Below are 23,991 nucleotides of genomic sequence, written 5' to 3'. Positions count from 1 at the left end.
TTCGAGGACAAGATCTTGCTCAACGAAGTATTCCGCCAAGCAATTTGATGGTGGGGCACCCGTGCATATCTCGCCGCGGGCACAGACTTTCAGACCCCCAGCATACCAGGTGTCGGTGACGAAGGATGCCTCCCTGGAGGGGTGGGGAGCGCACACCAGAGATCTTCATGCGAGAGGCCTGTGGCTCCCGGAGAAGCTGCCCCACATCAACATAATGGAGCTCTGAGCAGTGTTCTGGGCCCTCAAATCTTTCCTCCCGTCCCTCAAGGGCAATGTGGTGAGGATCTTCACCGACAACACCACCACAATGTTCTACATCCGGGAGCAGGGAGGAACCAGATCTCCAGCCCTGTCCAAGGAAGCCCAGGATCTGTGGCACTGGGCTGTTGCCCAGGGGGTGTTTCTGGTGCCTTTTCATCTAGCAGGGATAAACACCATTGCTGACTCACTCAGCAGGGAGCTGCGCTCGTGCCACAAGTGGGGAACTACGCCAGGATCAAGTGGATCAACTCTTGCGGCGATGGGGCAAACCCCAAATCGACCTGTTTGCGACGGCGACGAATTCCAAGTGCCAAAGTTTCACCAGCAGGTTCCCCCAGCCGAGGAGCATGGGCGATGCTCTCTCGTTCCCCTGGGACGGCCTGTTCCTGTATGCGTTCCCGCCGTTGCCGTTGCTGCTCAGGCTCATCTCTCAACTCAAGAGCTGAGACGGATATGGTTCCCGGACCTTCTGGACTTGTCAGCGTCACCACCAGTCAAACTGTCGACAGACGCAGACCTCTTCAGAGAAGGAGGCGCCATTCTTCATCACGACCTGGAGTCGCTGAACTTGCAGGCCTGGCTCCTGCAGCACTAGAGTTTGGAGGGTACGATATTCCCGGCTGACTGCAGAGAGGTTCTTGCAAAGGCCAGGGCGTCCTCCACTCTTGTGCTACGGACACAAGTGGAAGTGGTTTTCTTCTGGTGCCGTGCACAGAAGATTAACCCTCTACGGATTCCAGCCCCTCAAGTGCTACCGTACTTACTGTCGCTGGCCAAAGCTGCACTAGCTCACGCTTCCATCAAGATACATCTGGCAGCGATTTCCCGATACACCAGAACTGCAGGTCGGTCGTCCCTGTGGTCTCATCGCTTGGTGAAGGAGTTTATGAAAGGACTGTTCAGATTGTTCCCACTGGTGAAGGCTCCAGCCCCGGCGTGGGAGCTCAACGTGGTGCTGACCAGGTTCATGGGCCCACCATTCGAGCCCTTGCATTCGGCTCCGTTGAAGTTCCTGTCGTGGAAGACAGCGTTCCTTGTGGCCATCACCTCTGCACGACGCGTGGGAGAGATTCAGGCTCTTTCCTGCAAGCCTCCATACTTGAATTTTCACTAGACGAGGGTGGTGCTGAGGACGCACCCCTCATTCATGCCCAAGGTGCCGTCGGACTTCCATCTCAACGAGCCCTTCAGTCTTTTTCCCGTCTCCTTCGTCGTCGGCCGAGAGGACTTTGCGCTCGCTGGATGTAGCTAGAGTACTGAAGTTGAAGTGGTTTGTGAACTTTGGACCTGTGAACCAAAGGAAGGCTCTCTCGAAGGTTTCCATTTCCAGATGGCTCTCTGGCTGCATCATGCACTGTCATCGGTTGGCAAACTGACCGTTGCCCGGCCGTCAGAGTCCATTCGACCAGAGTGATCGCTGCTACCACGGTGTTCTTGTCTGGTGTGCCCCTGCTGGACATCTGCAGGGCTGCTACGCGGAGGGCGACGCACACCTTCACGAGATTCGACTGGGATTCCAGGGAGGAGTCCAGAGTCGGCCAGGCAGTGTTGCGCAACCTGTTTGCTTAAGGTGAGCCTGGTGAGGAGGTAAGATGCTTAATGTTGAGTCTTGTCACCTCCCGTGGTTGTGCATGTGTGTACTGCTATGCATTCTTATATTCATGAGCATGTGAATCCATGCCAGACCCCATGCTGGAGAAGGAACAAGTTACTTACCTGTAACTGTTGTTCTCCAGCATGGGTCTGGCATGGATTCACATGCAAACCCACCCTCCTTTCCCTCTGCGGCTCTTCACTTGGTCATAATGCCACTTTTCGGGCTACCAAATCTGAGGATGGCTGCCAGGGGCGGGACTTAGGGAGAGGGCAGTCATTGGCTGGGGGCAGTATGACCCAGAGACCAGTGATTGGTTACTACTAAGAAAGATGGATCAGAAACGAAACTGCTACTGATTTTTTTTTTTCCTTTACCGAGGATTCCCAGCCTGACGGGGAATATTCATGAGCATGTGAATCCATGCCAGACCCATGCTGGAGAACAGTTACAGGTAAGTAACATTTCCTTATAGATGGCTCGAGCCGTGATAATAGACTTTGTAGATTGGGGATTCTTCAAAGTTCTCAACAGGCAAGACTTCAATTTTACAAACTCTGTGTTGAGCCACCTAGGATGAGGATTGCTCTTCCTTCTACCCACCCTCAATGTAAATGATGCCGAAAGATCAGTCGGGAGTAGCAAGCAGTCAGACCAACTATATCCCCAATTTAAATTGCCAGAGAAAAGACGCTCAAAAACCTGACCATTATTTATGACCATATAACTCGGCAGGTTCTCACAATCCGCTAACTGCCATTGTAACCAACGCTTCAAGCCACCAGGGGATAAGTTGGACAAACCTAGGGAGGAAGACTACCTTGGAGCCTAAGCTCCGCCCTGAACCCACTAACACTATTCCAGACTTTTACTGGGACACAAAGTTAATTGTAGAATGACCAAACGTGGAAAAAAACATCCTCTGGGGAAGCGACAATTGGCGTCCCGCATCACCCAAGCAAAGAGGAACTTCCATAACCTAAGCCCCTCCCTACATGTTATGACGTGTCTCATAGGGGGTGGGGGGGGGGGGGGGTAAGATGCCTGCCAAATCATCTTCAGTAGTCATTCACACCTAGCCCACTGCCCAACTTCACATTAACCACCCCCCCTCGTACCGCCCCCAAATAAGAAATGGCTCATTTGCAGCCACCCAACTAACCAAACCCTCCGTCACGGTGGCTAAAATAGAAAGACCATTCTTGCCAAATTGGGCATGGGGGCTATTCTAAATTGACTACCAGAACATCACGGTAGCCCACCCTGCGGATTCTCACCGCTTGCAGGAAAGGGCAAGAAAGCTCCAACTGGAAGGATTAACTTGCATAAAGGGACTTGACCAGAATACGCAACACTCCATGACAGGGACCCCTGGAGCTTCTCTGCACCGGTAGAGTGAGCCATAAACCATCAACCGCCACATTGTCCAGTGCCCAGGACTCCTGCATCCGACTAATATCCGATCCTTCAAGGAACAGACTCAAGGTGGCCTAATCTAGATTGAATGCCACAGGTACCAAAACATGCACACCAACAATTCCTCAGGCTTCGAGCGGGGGGAATGCACACACAATGCATCAGAAAAAGGAGGACCATTGGCCACAAGGCACTCACTAGGGCCATACTGGGCCTCCCTTTCCACTAACACCCCATGGAACCTAAACTGGCATCATGGTAGGGGCCTGAATGGCATAGGCATTTTATCAAATAACTCGTTTGAGTAACAAATAATGAAGCACCCTAACAAATAATGAAGCACCCTAACAGTGTATTAGAATTCTTGTAACAGCTGCAGCTATTTAGTCATTTCAGTGTAAAGACATCCTCTGAGATGAACTCTAGTTCAGTCTGTCCATTCACAAAGCATTGATATGAAAGGTGGAACACAGATTTCAACCGCTATTCACTTTGCTATAATTAAACTACAGCCATGGTCTCCCATTCCCCCTTACAGCTGCTCCTAGTTATTTTAACATTATCCTATACCTGCTCTAAAACACTCAAGCCTAACAGCTGCGAACTGGCAAGGACATTCTGTGTTTGCAGGCTGAAGCTATTAAAAACATGTTTTTAGTTAACGAGAATTTCTTAACACTTTACAAAAACTACAAATATGCTTGTTGCTAACACATACACCTTATCCCGAGCCTGCTGTGAAACTTGAAAGGGTGCTGGAGAAATCTACCTTGTTCTCTGTACCAATTCTGATGTAGTTGAGTAGATGATGGGCGATTAGGATCTATTAAAGGCTCAGAATTGCTACCATGCCAAGGAATCCGAGAACCTATAACGGGATGATTGGAAAAAGAACCTTCCTCGTGTCCCCCCCGCCCCCCCTCCCCTGGCCCTCCACCCCCTGCCAATGATATCAAGAATCATGGACGTGACAGAGCTCAGCTTTCGTATCTTCAAAAACGTCAATCCCCTTAGAAGCCAAAATCTCACGACAATTCCAAATACACGTGTGGAAATTGACATTAACAAGAGAAACTAAAATTGCCCCCTTTATGAACAGAAATCGGACAATTTGAATGGGGAACATTTTTGAGATCATTCACCCCAACACTTCCGACAGGCCCCACGCTAAGTCTTTTATAGGCATTTTTGCCAATGCGTGAGGCCCTTAAAACACCAAATCAGATTTAAGTCACGCCAGAGCACGGTTGTCGCCATTTACGGGTCCTTGTCCCATGGCATCGGAAAGGGCCATCTGGGGGGCCACGGAGGGATCGGTGTGCCACACAGACGTTGCACAATTCGGTTGGGCCTGAGCAGAATCTGACAACCACAGGATCTGGACCCAAGGAGCAGGGGGGCCCATTATGGAAATCCACCAATCCATCAAACTGTCTGTTGATAAAGACTGTTGCTTCCTAATAGGCCTCTGGGCCAAAGATGAATAACCACCACAGTCGTGCAATCCTTCATAGGGGGACACGTCGAACCAGGCCCTGGAGCTGTCCAACTTGCCTTGCAAGCAGAAACGTAGTCCAAACAGCAGCATTCAAAGTTTCAGGAAATCTAGGCGCTGTTGCTGCAAGTCAGACCGGTATTTCGCCAGCATATTAATCATCCCTAAACAGGAATACAATCAATCGATAAGCAGCCTAAACGTCTCCCTCAATTCCATAAAGGCTGTAACAAGTCTGTTAAAATGTGAGCGAAGAATTCAATGTGATCAGCACTTGAGCCCCACAGGGTCTCAGCGGCCGACTCAGCCGAAGCATCACCCGCAGACAGTCCAGGGGTCCCAAGATTGAGGAATTGAGAACAAAGGCCTGTGAGCGCTGAAATGGTGAGCTGCATTGTTGCCTTCTAACCAATGGGATACACGGATGTTTGCTAAAGCGTCTGTTCCATTGGATACCAGCATGTGCAAAACCATCTAATACGGTGCTTCTCAGGCAATGGGCCTCTAGTCCCTTCCCTGGTGGCAGGCACCAGATGTCTGGTGCAGCAGATGACAACCTGCTAGCAGCCAACCTCCCAGTTTTGTAGGGTTCCGAGGAGTGGTTATTGAAGGGCATGCAGGCTGCTTGGTGGGGTGCATGCAGCCAAAAATGATTGCGCAGTGTGGGATAGCTGCCAGTAGTCTGCATGGTACATGGGCTTTGACAGTCTAAGAACATCTGCCTTCCTAGCCTGCTGATTGGTTGGCCGCACTCCATTGGGTCTTGAGGATAAAGTAATGGTGTTTGTCAACAATTGGCCACAGCGACTGATTGTGTTTGTAATGGCACTATGCCTGGAGTGACATGCATCAGTGCATTATGCCGTTTTGTAACCGGAAACGCGGGAGATGAAGTATCTGTGTGCATTGAGGATGCTGTCTTAGGTAAGGAACTCTCTGCATTCCAGTTTCACAAGCTGTGACTTGTTATGTGTGGCTCGTGGAATTGGAATGCAGGGTTCTAATGTGAACGGTTGGCGGAGCTGGGCCTGCTTTCATTAAACTAATTCTTACGCTTACTTGCATCCGCGTATCTTTTCAGTGGCAACGAGGATCCCAGCGGGCCCGCCACACGCTGACTGCCACGGGAGGTCCGGGGGAGCTGGGCTGTGCCGGTGAGCATCTCATCGCTGCGTGTGGAGGAGCTCCTGCGCGATCAGCCCGGGGCTCGTCGGAGAGCCAGACCAGGAGCAGCCGTGACTACCGTCACGGTGTAAGCCGCTCCACCCTATCTCTGGGTGTAGAAGCGGTCAACGGCGGTTGCCACAGGCCAGACCTGGGACAACTGTGCGCGGTCTCCCTACAAGCCGCTCCGCTTCTTCCCAAGCGTTGATGCGGCCAACGTGTCCTTGCCTTGCCCATTTATTTGGAAGTTGTTTTCCCAATTACAGTAACTGTAATAGGGCAGCAGTTTGCCAGACTATAGTGAATGTAATCGAAGTGCCGTACAGACTGTAAAAGAATGGCAAGCACATTTGAAAAATAAGCATACAACACAGTGCCTGGAGCTGTTTATTTGTCTCTTCATGCGTTAAACAGGTAACCGCAGCGAGTGTACCGGCTAGGGAAGAATAGTGCAGGTGCAAAACTTAATTAGCACAAAGGATAAATAGTTTAGCGCTTATCTGAGTCATCGAAGTGAACATGACCGCTGCCAGTATGCCCTCCCCCTCCCCCCCGCCCCACCCTCACACCTTTACTGTGTGAACCAGGTACTCCACCCATCAGATGGGACAGATGAAAGAAATTGTTCGATACCTACCTAGTTGCCATTGGGGTAGATAAATTTACTCCAGCCAGGAAGGAAGCTGTTTTGCTGCACTATTTTGGAGCGCAAGGACTCAGTGTCTTCGGTCTGGCAGAGCCCATAGAGATGGGTCAAGGGGAGGAGGATCAGTTTACTCTGGCAATCGGGAAGTTACAGTTGCATTTTGAACCAAGGAAGAATGTCACTTTCTAGAGACGCATGCTTTTTTTCAAGGAGCCAAGAACTTCTTGAACCTGTAGAAACCTTTATTGCTGCACCATTCGTGTGAATGTGGACATTTGGCAGAGTCACTCATTTACGACCAATTGGTGCGCTGCACTAACAGTGGCAGAGTGCAAGAAAAGCTGCTATCAAAGAACCTACCCCTTGAGCAAGCGGTGGAGGTGGCTAGAGGTATGGAGGAGACGTCCAAATACATGGGTAACATGAGGACAGACAAACCAATGAAGTGGCAGCGATTCGTAACAAGAAGCCCAATTATACAAGAAATATAAGTGTTTTAAGTGTGGCAGTAATAGACCAGTTTCGTCTAATCCATTTTGTCCGGCACGGAATGACAGTTGCCTCAAGAGGGCATTTTGCCAGAGTTTGCAAGGAGAATACTTCGGTGGAGAATATAGAGGCCAATGTTAATGCTAGGTGTACGGAACAGGAAGAAAATGTTAGTATCAACAGGTTAAACATATGTTGGAAATTGGAGCATTGTCCAAGGCTGATAATGGGGCGATGTTTTCATGGTCAATGGTAGGGTAGTCACCATGAAAGTGGACAGCTGCTCTCCATGGACAATAATGTCTAGACAAACTTTTTTGAGAAGTGCGCTAATGGCAACATCAAACAATTGAAGCTTTTGGGTATAGGACCCTACGCGTATGGCAATGTCAAAAAAGAATTGCTATGGAAATTTCCAGCCACCATAAAATTTAAAGGAAGAAGCCGTGAAGCTGATGGTTTTGTCACCAAAGAAGAATCTTCATTGCTAGGCTAGTCTGAACAGAAAAAACTTGGCATAAGAATTCAGGCTAATGCCAAGAGTCCAGTCACTGTTGCGGAAGTGAGACCAGTGGGAAAGATTTATGTGTTCACTGAGGATCTGGGAAGATTGGAAGGTTACAAACATCAATTAGATTAAAGAAGGGAGCTGTTCCTAAAGTACACAAGGTTGGACTAGTTCCACAAAATCTCAAACAAAAGGTCGTAGTTACTAAAACCAATGGAGACATAAGACTTTGTGTTGACTTAAGGGACCTTAATAAGAATATTTTGGTGGTTAATCGCCCTCTACCCACCAGTGCGGAATATGCCACTTTGAGAACAGCAAAATGTTTTTCAGTAATTGACCTATCACAAGCATATCATCCAATTCCACTTTCAGAGGATTGTCATCATCTAGCTTCTTTTATCACCACTGAAGGAACATTCAAGTACTACAGGATGGCGTTCGGATTGGCTTCAGCAGCTGCTGTTTTTCAGAGGGTGATGGAGATGGTGGTGGAGGGTGTACAGAATGTGATAACTTTCCAGGATGACATATTAAGTTTATGCAGAGTCGAGTGAAGAGCATGACAGGATTTTGAGAGTTGTTTTGACAAAGTTGGGGGAAGCTGGTCTTGCAGTGAAAAGGAGTAAATGTAGATTATCTGTGGATAGTGTTGAATATTTAGGTCACGTGGTGTCCAAACAAGGTATTAAACCCAAGTCTAGTGGATGCCATTCAGAAAGCGCCATGTCCCAGCGATAAAGATCAAGTCGGGTCTTTCTTGGTGTTGGCGGAATATTACCACAAGTTTGTGAGACTTTGCCTGTATTTCGATACCATTAAGGGCTCTATTGAAGAAGGGATTAAGATTCCAGTGGTCCACACAGTGTGAGGAGGCTTTTGGATTAATCAAACCAGGGATTGTACGAGCTCCCTCCATAGGGAAATTTGATAATGACAATACAGTGCTGGTGGTTGAAGCCAGTACTCTAGGTCTGGGAGCTATGTTACTGCAGTATGATAAAGTAAAGAGGGTGATGGCATTTGCCTCTAGAGCTCTCGGAGGGGCTGAAAGGAGATATTCTGTGAGAGCGGGAGGCGTTGGCCGTGTTCTGGGCAGTTAACCATTTCAATTTTTTTCTGTGGGGAAGGAAGTTCACAGTACGGTCAGATCACAAACCGTTAGTGCAGCTATTTAATAGTGGCAGGTGGGCTACAGGATCACCAAGAACAAGCAGCTGGGGTCTCAGCCTTCAACTGTACAATTTTGAAGTTTGCTATTTGCCTGGGAAAAAGAATTTGGTAGCGGATTGTCTATCAAGACTACCAGTGGTTCAAGGTCAGGCAGTCCAGTTACAGGATGAGGAGGAAGAGTATGTTGTTGCTGAATTGGTGAGTGGACCGAGAGGAGTGGGAACAAGCAGAGCTGGTGGATCAAGATCTGTCTTATAAAGCAGTGGACGATTGAAGGGTGGCCTGATAAAGAGTTGCTTGAGATATGGTGGGAAATACAAGACGAGCTGAGTCTAGTGGGCAACAGGTTAAGGAAGGGGAGTTGCATAGTACCTCCTGAGGGAGTGAGGAGAAGCTTGTTGGCGCTAGCACATCAAGGTCATCTGGGTGAAGGGGTTACTAAAAGGAGTGCGAGACATAGTTACTGGTGGTCCAGAATAGACAGAATGGCAGAGGATCTTGTGAAACGGTGCAATGCTTGTCAACTGAGTGACAAAAACAAGGTAGTTCGGGAAGTGCCTTTGATACCCAATTGTGTACCAAGTCAACCGTGGCAGAAGCTAGTAGTAGATATTCTGGGACCTGCGACTGGTTTAGGGGATGTGTTTAAGTACACTTTTGTCCTAGTGGACTTCCATTCTAAATGGGTGGAGTGGAAAGTAGTAAGAGGTGACGGCAATAGTTTGTTTCCTTTTTGGAAAGAGTGCTTCTTAGGGAAGGTTGCCCTGCTGAATTGGTTTCAGACAATGGTGTGCAATTTCTCATTTACTGAGAATCTTTGGAGGAATATGGCATCAAACATGTCAAACATGACAGCTCTATATCACCTGAGAGCAAATGGGTTGGTCGAAAGAGTAAATAGATATATCGAAGGAGGGATTCAGCTTGCGATGCGCAATGGACAACCTTGGAGGGAGGTATTGAATCATATGATGTGGTGTTATCCGATTACCCCTCACTCCACTACAAGTGTATCTCCTTTTGTCTCACTTAAGGGAAGCGAGCCTGGAACTAAATTATATCCTGGTTGGTTAGGTTTGGCAGGGACAGTGGCAGTGGACAGGGATGCCATTATGAGGTTGATTGCCAGAAGTCAAACCAGGAACAAGGACTCGTTTGACAGGTGGGGGTGTGCCAAGAGTAGAGAGTGGAATGTTTGCGATTGGGTTTGGTAAAAAAAAATCCCAGGGCTTCACAAGTGTGTGGACCGTTAATTTCTGGGTCCTAAGAGAAGTGCCTCAGTGCGTGGTAGTGTTGTCATGAAGGGAGGAGAGGTCTGGTCGCAGGGCAGGTTGGCTAAAGCTGGGAATTTTGGAGATGGAGTGGGTGAAAAGATGCAGAATGAGAGCGAGGAGCGTTTCACAAGAGAACAAAGGTAAAGTGATGATCCTGCAACTATGCGTGTCCAAGCAGGCAATAATTGTGATGGCAACAAGAGACTCGCACGTAAACCTAGCTGGATGAAGGACTTTGTTCAGTGAAAAATCTCTATTTCTTACTATATAATTTCCTTTGTTAATCTAAATTCTTCTTAGCATAGTTTTTTTGGTGCATTTAGGTGTTCTCTCCCTTGCTACCGACTGCTTTTGGGGTTCGTATAGCATTGTGTTTTCATTTATTTGTTATAAGGGGGAAGATATGTAAGGAACTCTCCATGTTTCATTTTCACAAGCAGTGTGACTTATGCGTGGCTCGTGGAACTGCAATGCAGGGTTCTAATATGAACGGTTAGCGGAGGTGGGCCCGCTTTCATTAAACTGATTCTTGCGCTTACCTGCATCCGCGTACTTTTCACTGTGTCTTGTGGTGGAGTACGGCCGGGTTGAGTGCTTTCCCGTGGCTTCCTGTGCTCTGTTGCTGTTTTTGGCCTGGTCTCCTGGAGACTACCTCGTATCCGTTTGCTTACAGCCGCCTGACTCTCACTTGTTGGCGATTGTTCAAGGTCCCGCCATTTTCACCCCTGGGGTCTGGGCTGGAAGGACTGAAATCCCAAAGCTGAATCTTCTTGCAGATTCCATAAATTCACGCGTGGAAACTCCATAGATGGATGGCTAAGGGACATTAGGGGGTGGTTTTTGTCGCGTTCACGAGGCAAGCAGAGTTATGGTCTAATAAGCCACTTTTTAGTTGCGAGGTTCTGAAGGTACTCTGGCCCTGTAATGATGGCTGTATTCTACGGGAAGTGCTACTTGGTGGGCAGAAACATGCAGCGTTTCTCTGCTAGCCTGCTTCAGCCACATCCTATTGGTCATGGGTGCTTCTGGGGTGTGGGGGTGTACACGTGTGTACATGTCAGTGAAGTTCCTTGAATGGAATGCGTTGAGCTATTTCTCACCTCCCAGGTTAGCAGCAATCGAATTGTGTGGGATGGGTCCTGTTTCGTGTGGGACTTTTTTGTGTGCAACGTGATGGAACCAATGCAGAGTGAACTGACGGGGAGAGCTGAGGAGTTGTTGGTAGCCAAGAAAGATCGGATAGTTTCTGGTTGCTCCCAGACCTGACTGCCTCCTGCCCCTAGGTGGAAAGGGAGCTTATGAACGTGTGAGTAAGACCTGACCGGCAGCATCTCTGCTATGCCTGTCAAATGGCACAAGGCATGTGTACACCTAGCGAAGTTCTGTCACCAGTGAGCTTAAGATATGCACATATGTTGGTAGTGTGGCATGTGTTGAGGGCTGGGGAGAGGTAGTGCGATTGTGTGCACTGAAGAGCCAGGCGGAATGGTGGCTATGTTCAAGATGTGGGTCGTTCTTGGAGCCATCACTCACATCCATGGAATCATAGGCTAATCAAGGTGGCGGCCCATCCAGGTTCAGGGCGTAACTCATGATATGGGGGTAGCCTGCGATGGTGTTCATGATGCGTGTAATGAGGGATGGACAAAGCAGCACACATGTGGCAGCCACTACACCAATTCTGCACCTTTCTGGCGGAAGAGTGTATGGGGACACGTCCTCTTGCAAAACATTATGCCGGTTAATGTGCGACATCCTGGCTGCGAGCAAAAGACTTGGGGATAAATAGTCGGTACACATGCAGATCTGAATCGCAAAATTATTTTTCAAAAAGGGCATTGCAGAAATACGATTACCATTTTCTGCACATAACAATATAATCAATATTCATTTGTCTATTTACAACTACATTCAGAATATTTATGCATTAAAAAAAATGAATTTCATGTTTTAACACTAGTCGTTAAAAGTATGACAAATGCCCGTTTCATGTTCTTGAATTCTTTTGGACAAGATTCTCCTTTCATGAGCTCAGCAAGGGAAAATTATACTATGTGCAGAGAATGTCAATCGCACGATATATTTTTGCAATGCATTTTTTGAAAAATAAAATGATGAATTTAGTGATTCAGATATACAAGGTGACTATCCCAAATGTAAATGTGCAACTTTGTATGGTAAGTGATATGCCCTCTTGCTCCAGAAAGTAAGTCCAGTGTGTAAGCTCTTCAGAATATAGGACAAGGAATGACAACTTGACAGCTGTGCCGGTGAAAGGTTGGGTCCACGTCTGTGAGGAATTTGACCATCCGCACGGTGGGTGTGCACTCATCTGGACTTTGACTTTTTTTTTATATATGAAATGTTTTTGGTACATTGACCTCTGGAAATTGTGTGGGGCTAATCCACACACGTTTTCCTATACTTGTGGCATGACATACACATTGACCTGCGTACTCTGGGTGGACACAGCCTACAGGCACAATCCTCGCTGTCGCTTTTAGTTGGAGTGTGACAGCCAGGAGTACATCAAAGCTGCTCAAAAGGGGATGGCAAATCCTTCCTCCTGCCACGGCCAGTCTAAATATGACAAAGGCTCCTTGGATCCGCCCTATCCTTTAACCCTGATGATGGCAGCCTGCATTCTGATGAGTTAATCTAAGAAGACCCACAAGAGGCCTGGTCGCAGGGCTAACAAAAGACAGGAAATCCCCAACACCTTTTGATATGCATCTGTGTCAACTCAAAGCCAGCTCCCGCCTCTTAGTATCAAGGGCAGTGAAGTGTCATGTCTGGTACATGCGTTTACATTGGGCAACGCCCACAGGGGGACCCCATTCAGAGGGTAAGAGTGATTTGATGAAGACAATCTGTTCTCGCAACAACTTCAAGGGTGACCTGCCACTTTAATCCAGAACCAGAGAGCTCAATTAGCCAGAGTCCCTTTGATCCACAACAGACTGCAAGATGGTTAGGACTTAGTTCATGTTTTCACCCCTTTACCTTTGCTGTTGCAAAGCACTCTTGTTATGACCTCATGCGTAACACAAGATTGTAGATGAGGACCCAGCATTGGTTCATCAATGTAGGCTTAGCCTACACTAATCACTGGGGTCCATTTGGCTTTAAAAAAGGATTGAGCCCCTCTTTTGGCAGATCTGAAGACATTGCAAGGAGTAACCACAACTCTTTTGGAACCTGGCTGAAGGTACAGTCTGCCTTACATCTTCTGCCAGTGAAGGAAGGAAGCAAGATCCCTCTCCCAGGGAACCAAGGGAGCTTCTGAACCCAGAGGACCCTTCCAGCAGCTCCAAAACCAGTACCTAACCAGCACACAGCGTGCCCTGCTAGGCTCTGCAATCAAGCATCTTGGGTGTGAAGTGCCAGAGAGTCTCTGAACCAAACCAAGGACCAGGCTGTTGCCTGCAACTCTCTCTTCAGCTTCGGGCAGTCGGCCACAGCAAATAAGCTAGGAGTGCACCGACAAGCAACGTCTGCCTTAAGGACCCTTTCGAGCCCTTCGAGCTGCAACCGACTGCACCCCTGACTGTTCCGCCACAGTCGCTCACGCCGTCGGATGCCTTGACCAGTCCTTCAGGCCCACCAGCCAACACTGAGACAGTGATTCCTGACCCTGAGCCGCCGTGTAGGTCAGCCTGCAGCTGTCCACCCAGCCTCGCTCGCCGAACTGCCTGATACCTGCACCTGTCTTCAGTCTTTAACTTTGTCGCAGAAACTGCAAAGCGCTCAAACTGACTACGCTGTCGAGCACCAAGAACATTTCCAGGTACATTATAATTCTGTCCCCCTGGTCCTACTCCGGAGGCCCCTAGTGACCTTTTACGACCCATTGCTCCCTTTGTGCTGAAACCAAGTTTCATTGAACCATTATGATTAATTACTTTACCGACTACCCTCCTGTCAGTATCCAGAGTGCATCCCTTTTCCTTCTTGGAAACTGTTCTCTCCATTCCTTTACAGGGTGGGTTGTATTTTGTAGTCTGCTAGAACTATCTGTGATAATAATAAAGTGGATATTTGTATACAAACTTGACTGGAGAGTCCCTTTTTATCATTGGGTAATTGTGTTTTCGCTGTGTTGTAACCAACGATCCACAACCTTGGGGAGATGAACCTGCTCTTTCGGTTCCATGTGATAATGTCCCTGCAAAAAATGTCGCCTGACAAATGACTTTTTTTGCAGGAACATTATTACATGAAACATGTGGGGCACACTCCTGCAACCCCCAAAACCTTTATTTTTCATGGGGAGCGAGGGGCACCCCGCTGCCATTGACCCATATATAATGCTGCCACAACATTATGTATTGCAACCATGTATATGGAACAATATTACCGGATCACGCCCTTTTTTTTTTCCTGATTACCAAAATTGGACGAGGTTTATAATTTGTTTCCCAATCGGTTCGGACCCCTTCTGGTGCACTGGAGGTGTGGGCCTGATTGATGGTTTAGGGTATTCATCCCTGGACCACTGGTGCCCCGGAGAAGGCACTTAAACAAATGTGTAGACCTACTCAAATAGTTAATAGGTCCACAGTCCTGCAAAACAATTAAGTCTCGTGTGCTTTACACAGAAAAATATTCTTTTTTTATTTTTTCCACCCCACCCTTTTTTTTGTTTTGTTTGCCTAAACACAAGTTTGTTACTGTTTAGATGACTGGAACTAGGATTTCAGTTTGACTGTCTCTTCTTTATTATGTACTATTTCTGTTTTGACTCAGGAACCTAACTATGAAAATGTATATGTATTCTTTGTTTGCACATATTTGTAATTATTCTTTGTATGTTCTTTGAATTTTTTGTTATGTACCCTTGGTTGTTATATTAATGTAGATATACTAGAACTGCAAAGCCACCAGAGTGTACCTGTTTTTCTCTAGTGACCTATACAGCACTGCCTTCTGCATACATTTCTTACTTTCTTTGTGAATTTATGACCGTGAAATGAATATTGGTCTCCATGTGGATTTTCCTCTTTTTTGTTAACAGTACTTTACCCCCCTATGCACATTAGCACCAGGGGTATCCCTATTTTTGTACTCGTGCCCCGGAGAAGTGATCAGCTGCAACGTCTTTGCAGTTATGCCATATTACTGTTGACAACCACTGTAATGCACAAGACTACAGTACCCTTGACAACTTTCCGTTCTCCCTGTGAAGCGGGAGCTGAAACAATCAGCACTTTTTGGCCACTTCAGTCTCTGGTAGAGGAGAGCCCGACAACCATAATAGCATGTCCCTTTTCAATGTAATCTATTGCTCTGGTTGTCATGTTTTATTGAATACACGGGTTCCTTATACTTTTTTAAATTGCAAACTTCTAAATTGCTTTAGAAAGCACACTGTCCAATCCAGTCTATTGCCAAAAAGATGGTGAATTTACAGAACAAAGTGTTAACCTTAAGCAGTCTTACTAGCCATGGGGCCTGGACCTTTGGCTCTTCAAATCTTTTGGACCTCAACTACCACAATTCTTCACCTTGACTAAACTATCTTAGGCTAGTGGGAGTTGTAGTCAAAAACATTCGGAGGACCAAAAGAGTATTCTCGCCTCACATCTTTGTCAATGTATTAATTTTCAGCAGCTGCTTTGCTCTTCCCAGGTAGTAGTGATGTTGAATGCGTTAGTCACTTGGTGCATTTTCCATACATCTCACCTATCGCATAGACATTGTGCTTCCAAATGATTAACGCCTTATTCCATTCTGGCAACCTTTTGCATGCTGATACGATTAGGGGAGGGGGGAATTGGAGAACTATTGGGGGAAATGGGAGACTCTCTTGAAAGTGGGTCAAGCAGTGTTAAAGCAGCAAAAAGCTTTTTCTACATGGATAGAACTTGAGGTTTTAGCAGCTTGTAGCGGATTTCTGTTAAATGGGTGACTTACTGGATCTTTGAACCTTTGCAAGATTTCAGAAGGGCAACTGGACCAAGTGATCCACAATAGACGAGTAGGTCTCCTACAAAGCTTTACATTGGTGAGCTGGATTCAAATGCAAGGGACACTTCCTGCTGGTCTATTCCCTATTCCATGCTGATGCTGAAGTGGGACCAAGGAGGGGTCAGTGAACTGGCACAGGTGATATGTACACGATATTCATGGGAATAGCCTTGTGCCCTTTGGTAGGGGTAAAATGGGTGGGTGCAACAGACCAAGTCTGTGGTGTGTAAAATTAGGTTCACAAGTAGAGTCCCTTAACCCTCAAATACAGCCACAGGCTGGACCCTCTGATTTATTGATTCATTGTCCTGGACTTTTTCAGCAAGTTATTTGGGTCTTTGCTAGTTAAAGATATAATACTGGTATAAGAACAAACGCGTTCTAAGTCTGTACCAGCCAGATTTCAGTAAAGGCCGTTCATTCCATCTGTGCCCACAAGGAAAGCTGCCATCAAAGGCCGACCATGGTCCTTTGTGGTTGATTTATATGGCCGTCTTTGAGGGAGTTATGATTTTGTTTTGGAATACATTAAAGGGTAGAGTATAGACCAAGGGCTAGTAAATGTCACTCCCCTCTACTACTGCACTAAAGAGCGCCTTCTTCAATTGCAGCACATTGGGCTTGAAACAGGGCTGCTTCGTGGTGCCTCAGCATTTTCTTTACTCGCCCCTCCCTGCAGGGGCACTTTCTCAGACACCGTGCTTGCTTGCCAAGCTTCCTCATTGGCATTGATCTTGGAGTATACAGATGGCATTGTCCTTAGTAACATAGTAATGTGACTAGACACATCTTTGGGGGCACTGGGGATGTACTTGATTTTGTTTTGGAAGAAAAATCTGCTCCTCTTCAAATTGTTCATGAATCTGCTTATCTGCTTATTTGCGGTGTTTCTTTTCACTCATCGCAAAATATGAAACCGCTTTTAGATTTATGACCTAGTGCGTTCTACCCCGTGTTGGTTGGCTTTGAAATATGGGGGCTTTTCGTTGTCGCAATTAATCACGGCTTCCCGGGTGTGTTGAAAGGCTTTGATGTTGACTAGTGGTTGGATGCCTGGAAGGTCACTGTGCAGGAAGATTCTAGGTCGTGGAAAGGGTGGTCTGCCCACTTTATCCATTCAGAACCAGGCCCGACTCCTGTAAGTAATTGGAGGTTTGATAGCAAGCTAGGAACCGATCACATCCTGAAGGAATGATCTGGTGCTTGAAACCGTTGGATTTGTTAGTTAATGAATATTTTACAGCTGAAAATTGGCCTTATGGATTGGTCACTGTCACAATGTTATTTTAGACTTTTGGGGGGAGGGGAGGAGGTGTGGCAGGGAAGATTAGGGGTTTGTCAATATGCAAAGTCTTTTTGCTGTGAATTTTCTGTATTTTTTTAATTATTTTTTTTAATAATACAAACACAGCCCTACATTAAGCTGTCCCCAAGTCACGTAAAGAGTTTCCTTATTAAGGTTTAATCTCCTCCTTAAAGTATGCAGGTGCTTTGGAAGAAGTATTTTGAGACGGGATACTTTGTAGACTCTGTGGAAGCTGATCAGGTGGAAACGGAAAACATCTTCGAATATTTGGGCTAATGGTGGGTAGACAAACAGCACTTATTGTGTCAGCAGATGTTGGAAAATATTGTAATGTTGTTTTATGGGGTGACCTGTATGTTCTATGAACTGCAAATGGTTTAGTTGTGAAGCAAAAAACGCATGAGTTAAAACAAAACTCGCCCAGGGAGGCAAGTAGCTTTCCCGTCACTCAGTAGCAGATCCCTTCTTGGTAATCCTTGGGGCCACTTCTCCAAGACGTCCGCATCCACCAGCTCCATGTTGCGAGGCAGATGAATACATCATTCACTGCTACTGCCCCTTCTATTGCACAGGTGAGAAACGTTACTAAGACAACCATACCACCCTTATCCTGGGTTGGTGCAGCAAGAGGTGGACACAATCTAAAGATGAAGATGGCACGAGTAAACCAAACCAACCAAGATGGCACGAGTAAACCAAACCAACCATGTTGTCACATGGTTGGTTTGTTGTACTCATGCCATGCATTAGACACAAAGTAAATGTACGCTCAACATGAACACTAGGTAATACATGTATTTATACATAACAAATATTAACATGGCATCCATAAGACATGAAGACGAACAAGCAATGTGTAAACTGAATGCAACCTGGACGACACACGCATATAGCTTGCTGACATAGAAATGCAACAGTAATGGGCAGCCATCTTTTCCAAAGTGGATGCCAGAACGCGCTAACTAAAGGCTTCGAGGATTAAAAATGCGTAAATAACTAACAAAATACAGGTCCGTGCAGAGCTCAAACCAAAAGTGATGGGTGGAAGGTTTCAAATTAATCTGCACCACTGTCATTGCTCTGGGCAACCTTCCACACCACTTTTCTGCACCATTGCTAAAGTGGTCCAGCCATATGCAAAGGGTACTGCCACCAATGAGAGCAGCCCTGCCCAAACTGCTAAGTCAAATCCCATCTGCACGGAAACGCAAGAAACACCAGGTTTCGACCTTGTTGGGCCTCCTCAGTGAGGCACTCACAGTAGCTAGCAGGCCAAGCCAACCATGAATAAGGGAGGATGGGAACGGTGGAGGGGAAAGCATGACCTAATAATTCCTAAGACACAAGCCATGTGTTCTCAGATTAATTAAAAGTACAACCAGCCTTTGTAAGACAGTTGTGGGACAACTATAAGCTAAATGCGTCCATGAAGAATAGCTCAGAGCCCTCGGTGGTAAAAGAAACCATACTACTCCCATTTAAATCCTAATAAATGCAGAGAAATAATTCCAAATGCAGTCCCTTCACACATGACCTATAATTGAAGGGCACAGTTTGTTCATGATCATTGAACACAGATAGGAAACCTGCCTTGCTCCTTACACATATTCCCAGACATGAGACGCCACCCAAGATCACATACAAAGATTTCCCTAGCTCATGGCCTCGAAATGAGGGATGGTATATCCATTAATTGAAAGGAAAGCAGCCCATGGACCTCTCTCCCTACTCTTGTCTGGCACATGTTGTGATGTTGGTTGTACAAGGTTGGTTAGTAAGAAGCCAACCAATCTGAATTCTTGATGTAAAGTCTGCCCATAACGTATTATACAAACCAATATTGACTTTAGAGATGTCTTTTACCTTTTTAATTTAGAGGTGGTCTCAGAGCCATCAGACAAGCATTACCCAATCAGAAATGTAACCCCATTAGAATTTATATGTAGTCGGCAATATCCAATCCCCGTATGTTTTGCTAACTAAGATAACAGTATGGCAGTTGACGAATATTGAAAATACTTGTGTCTCTCAATATCCTTATAAAAAAAAGATTTGAGTGCTGGTATGCTGTCCCTGCTTTATTTTGATAAGCTGGGTTTTGCCTTGCACTTGTCTTCTTCCATCATTGAGTTTGTTTTAGCTCCAGAACCTCTGTGTAATTTGGGACTTTTCAGGCAGTCTTAATGTTCTGTGGTACAAATGAGTGCAAAAGGAAAGTGCTAGGAGAAGTTGGGGATGCGCTTGTGCCCATATATTCATGTTGGAACATTGTTTAGTTTGCCAGGGTGCGACGGTTGCAAGCTGCTAGCAGCCATAAAGTCATTTGCCACCTCAATTGTATACTTATGCACAGCACACCATATCTTACTTGTCAAGAGTCCAGTATCACTAGCCAATGAGTAGTGGAGTGTACATTTTGCATCCTGTCTTTACTGTACAAGAATTATTGCTAAAACTAGTGGGATGGAAACCAATCTAAGTGTACAAGAGTTAGTACAACTAATTGTTTCTACAGTGCCTAGCTGTCTTCCAACCCATGCAATGGCGTAATCTCCGATTGCCAATGCAGACCCAGGACTGCCATTGTAAAGAATGTAGCCCCAGGAGCTGGTGCGTTATTTTGTTTTTTTTTATTTTTTTTAAATTTTCTTTTCTTCCTCTTCTCTGCCCAATGTCTGAGAACAACTTTGTGCCTTCAAGACCCGTTTCCCTTTGCTAAACCACCTGACAACTCCTCAAATGGAGGCAGCTGAATCAGCGTCTTGACAGATGATTCAACTAGAAAGCGTGCCGGGCTGTAGGTGCCCTTGACCCTAGCACTAAAGGCAAAAGTAGCATAGGTCCCTTTTGAATAATCGACTGGTGCGTGGCCTAACTGAGGACAGCCTCTGCCCTAAGCGTGAGTGACTGAGCTACATAAAGAGGAGTATCAGAAAAGGTGCTTGCATGTGTGCCAGCCTTTCTTTTGCTGTACATAGAATGATCTGTTGCATTCTGACACCTTGAAAGGGGGTGGGGGCAGCTGCACTAGTCTGCATAGAGTGGGTTCTGCAGACTCTTATCTTCATGCTCCTAAAAGTGTTCCACTGTGTGGTTGCTTGCTTCTGTTGCCTTTTTGAAGTGTTTCGCGCACGCGTTCCTGTGTCCTATGGACCTCCCTGCTGAAATCCTGCCTGGGGAGTGTGTGGGAGCGAGGGGCCAATGGGCCCCTCTCTACCATCACTTCTCAGTACAAAAGTTGGACCAAGTGCCACTAGTGGTGGGTACGCCTCTCGCCCTTATGCAATACTAACTTTTGGTTATATTTGCGTAGATGGGATCACCGTGCAGGACACAGGGCATCCATTTTCTGTACCCCCTTTCGACTCCATCTTGGATCTTGGTAACTAGGCCTCACTGCGATAGTACAAAATGCATCTCTCCCTTTTTGCCACCGCTGTAGCTCGGAGCACATGGCCCCCACCCTCGTCCCCACTCCAACTGGAAAACTCTGCGGCTCCATTCTCACGCTGAGGCCGGAGCTGCTTGCAACAAATAAATGTAACACATCCCTTTTCCTCTGATAACTGTCCTGCATGTGAACCAACATGAGCCAAGCACAGGGCTCGTCCATCTCCACAAAAGTGTCCTTGCCCTCTTACCCTCGCCAGTTGAAACATATTGCCATTCTAACCCTGTGTCCTTGCAAGGCATCCCTTTCATGTGCCAGACTGCCAACCATACCATGAAACCCACCCAGCAGACCCCCAACTAACATTAGACCCCTGTGCAGTATATCATGACCAATACTAACAAGTGCCACATACCTGAGATTCTTGTGAGACTAACCCTATAGTTCAATGACAGTATTATAGTGGTCAAGGCCCTTAGACCTGTGACCTGTGTAACCCAAATGTGTAGATGGTATAAACCCTGAGTGATTTGTATAACAACATGATGCACTACTGAGTCTTTTGATCAACTGTTATTTAGTGCATGCATTACTCAATGTATTTCCTTAGCTTAGATAGTGACCACCGTGTTTCACAGCGACCTGACCTTCACCCATCCAGAGCACAAATGTCTGACGTCAATCCTCCCGCCAACCAAGCAACCAACCCGGAGGAAGAGTTGATGCCCACACCTAAGTCACCACCACGGCTGACCAATCCTGGTCCAACGTAGCATCATATGTTAAAAATGTAGATGTACTATATAAATGTGTTGTAACCTTGATGTGGTCAGAGCGCTCTCAGAGATCTAGATAAACATTCCCTTGAACTTTCACAGCCTGCGCTTTTGTGCCTTATTCCCTGCTCAGGGAGTGTTTGTTTTATTCATTTTTACACGTGAGTCAGGGTGGGCACAAACATTTGGTGACCCCCCTGTGACGTGATCGGAGAGGTGCCTCGAGGCCGGCGCTGAGCGGCAAGATCCGGGACGCCCCCCAGCGAATCGATCGCCTCTGCGGCCGACTAGCCTGTGCGCACTACGAAGGGTCAAGGATTCCTGGTTGACGAATACCCGACTGAAAAGCTGCTCGCCGAGGCGGGCCACGGCTTGGTTGGGGTGCGAGCCTGACTGGTGGTTGTACTGCGAGCGCGCGACCCTCGGGTCACCTGACTGAACACGTGAGTGCCGGTTGCGAAGGTTACGAAGGAAAGGTAAGGGGGGGACAGGTGGTAACGGGTAGTAGGGCCTGTATGAGTGATGCTTTTCTGATCTAGCCTTTATATGGCCATTAGGTTTTGGTAAGAAGTGAAGAGTGGTATCCTAGCACAAACGGGGTAGAAGGCGGTGCCGCGTAGCATTGTCTCGAGCAATGCAGAATAAAGAAGTGAAGTTACAGAGAAAATAGGAGTCTCGTATATTGAGTAGACTCGGAGTAGTTATTTAGAACATTCTTTTTCTGGGTACGAAAGGATTCTTGAAAAAGAGTAAGAGTGTAAGAGGTGGGGAGTGAATGAGAAGAGTAGGCGAAACGGGAAAGGGGGTGGAAAAAAGCAACAGGGAGAAAACGCGTGCAGATGCATGATAAGTGTTATATGTGCTTTTGTGTTCTGTCCATTTTTTGTCAAGGATATCCAAGTACTGTGATTAATTTGTGGTTAAAGTGGCAAAATATGCAACAATGAACTGTTGAATTTGAACATGCAATAACTAAAAAGTTAACGTTGATACATATATGTGCATACAAAGTAATTCATTATAAGTAATTCATAACTCGTGATATATTATCCAACTGGTGAAGAAGTGATTAAGGGGAAAGGGAGGTCGAAAGGTAAGTACAGAAAGAGGGAGGGAAGGAAACACATCGTCATGGGAGGAATGACACCACTAGCACATTTGTCAGCACCTTCCGTTATACAGTGAGAAAATACAAAAATACCATGATCAGTGGTTGACGGAGATAAAAGGGGACAGTGTGATGCCAGTCTGGCCAGAGTGTGGGTCATTCGACAAGAGAGTATTAGATCTAGTATCTACACACTTGCTAGCAAGGTATAAGGGGAAACAACTGCAAAACAGAAGGGAAGTACTAGACCTATGGCGAATGTTTGAAGAAGTTACGCCTGCAGCAGAGGTAAGTAAAAAGAAAGTGAATGAAACACAGAAAACACAGGAAGAGGTAACCGGAACGCCAAAGGGCGAGTGCACAACCACTACAGCTGAAGGCGATACAACTAAAATATATCCTCTAATGTCCAGACCAGCAGTAGGATATAGTGAGCCCCTGTACGTACCAGCATGTCCAACTCGTACACCTACAACAGGAGCAGTTGCCACAGCACCACCGCCCTATGATAAAGGAGGTTTGTATAGCCCAACAAGCGCACTCCCCGTGAATTTAGCACATATCACTGGAGAATTAGACCGCCAGCTAGCGCATGCACAGATGGCGATAACGCGGCTATGAGCTTTGTGCGACAGGAGCCAAATTCTTCCAGGGGGAGGAGAGGTGCCACCATTATCCATAGCGGACCTAACACCAACATTGAGCGCAGCAGGGGAAGTGGCGCAAGCGATCTCAGAGCCAGCACGGTCAGTATCATCACTGGGAACACGCATACCACAATAGAATAGTGTGCTCAACACCAGGAGTATGCCCAGTACGAGCAATGTGGATGATCAGCACAGTGATGAATGAAGTTGTGGTGCGAGGGGTACCCATTGATATAAGCATGTTCATATATGGTTTCAAGGTGTTAGCACGAGTGGTGCCAGAGATAACGAAAAAAGAATGGAAGATCAGATTTCATATTCCGCCCAATTGCACACAGACATTGTACCAGGCACGATAATGTCCATAGACATTGAGGCAGTTCAAGTATCCACCAAACATATTGTGGTCATAGGACTGGATGCGCAGGGGTGCGAGCGGAGGACTGTTATGCATAGACCCAAACATAATGCTACGACATATAACCGATGAGGAATTGTTCACTGATGGTGAGGATGATGGAGAAATAATAATGGCAAGAAGCATACCATGTGATATTATGGTCCAATACCGAGAGGTACATAACCCATTGATGGCTGGCGTTTAAAGCCCCACTGACTATATTTGAGGAAGACCTGACAAAAGTAGTACCTGAAATTTGGACCACCGGGCCCCATGAGGTGACACCAATAAAAATAAAACTCAAACCAGGTGCAATGTTGCAGAGAGTAAAACAATATCCCATATCAAAAGAAGTGGAGGAGGGAATTGGAGAGAC

General features: G+C 46.5%; 1 protein-coding gene across 1 annotated transcript in view; it reads left to right on the top strand.

Annotated features, from left to right (window-relative positions):
• Positions 1 to 23,991, top strand: part of DSTYK (dual serine/threonine and tyrosine protein kinase) — a 307,229-nt gene that overhangs the window by 60,370 nt on the left and 222,868 nt on the right. The window lies entirely within an intron of this gene.

Source organism: Ambystoma mexicanum, chromosome 13 (genome assembly GCF_040938575.1).
Source record: "Ambystoma mexicanum isolate Mex_15411 chromosome 13, UKY_AmexF1_1, whole genome shotgun sequence".
NCBI lineage: Eukaryota > Metazoa > Chordata > Amphibia > Caudata > Ambystomatidae > Ambystoma > Ambystoma mexicanum.
Note: the sequence above shows the minus strand (reverse complement) of the source record. Positions and strands in the feature narration are given on the sequence as shown.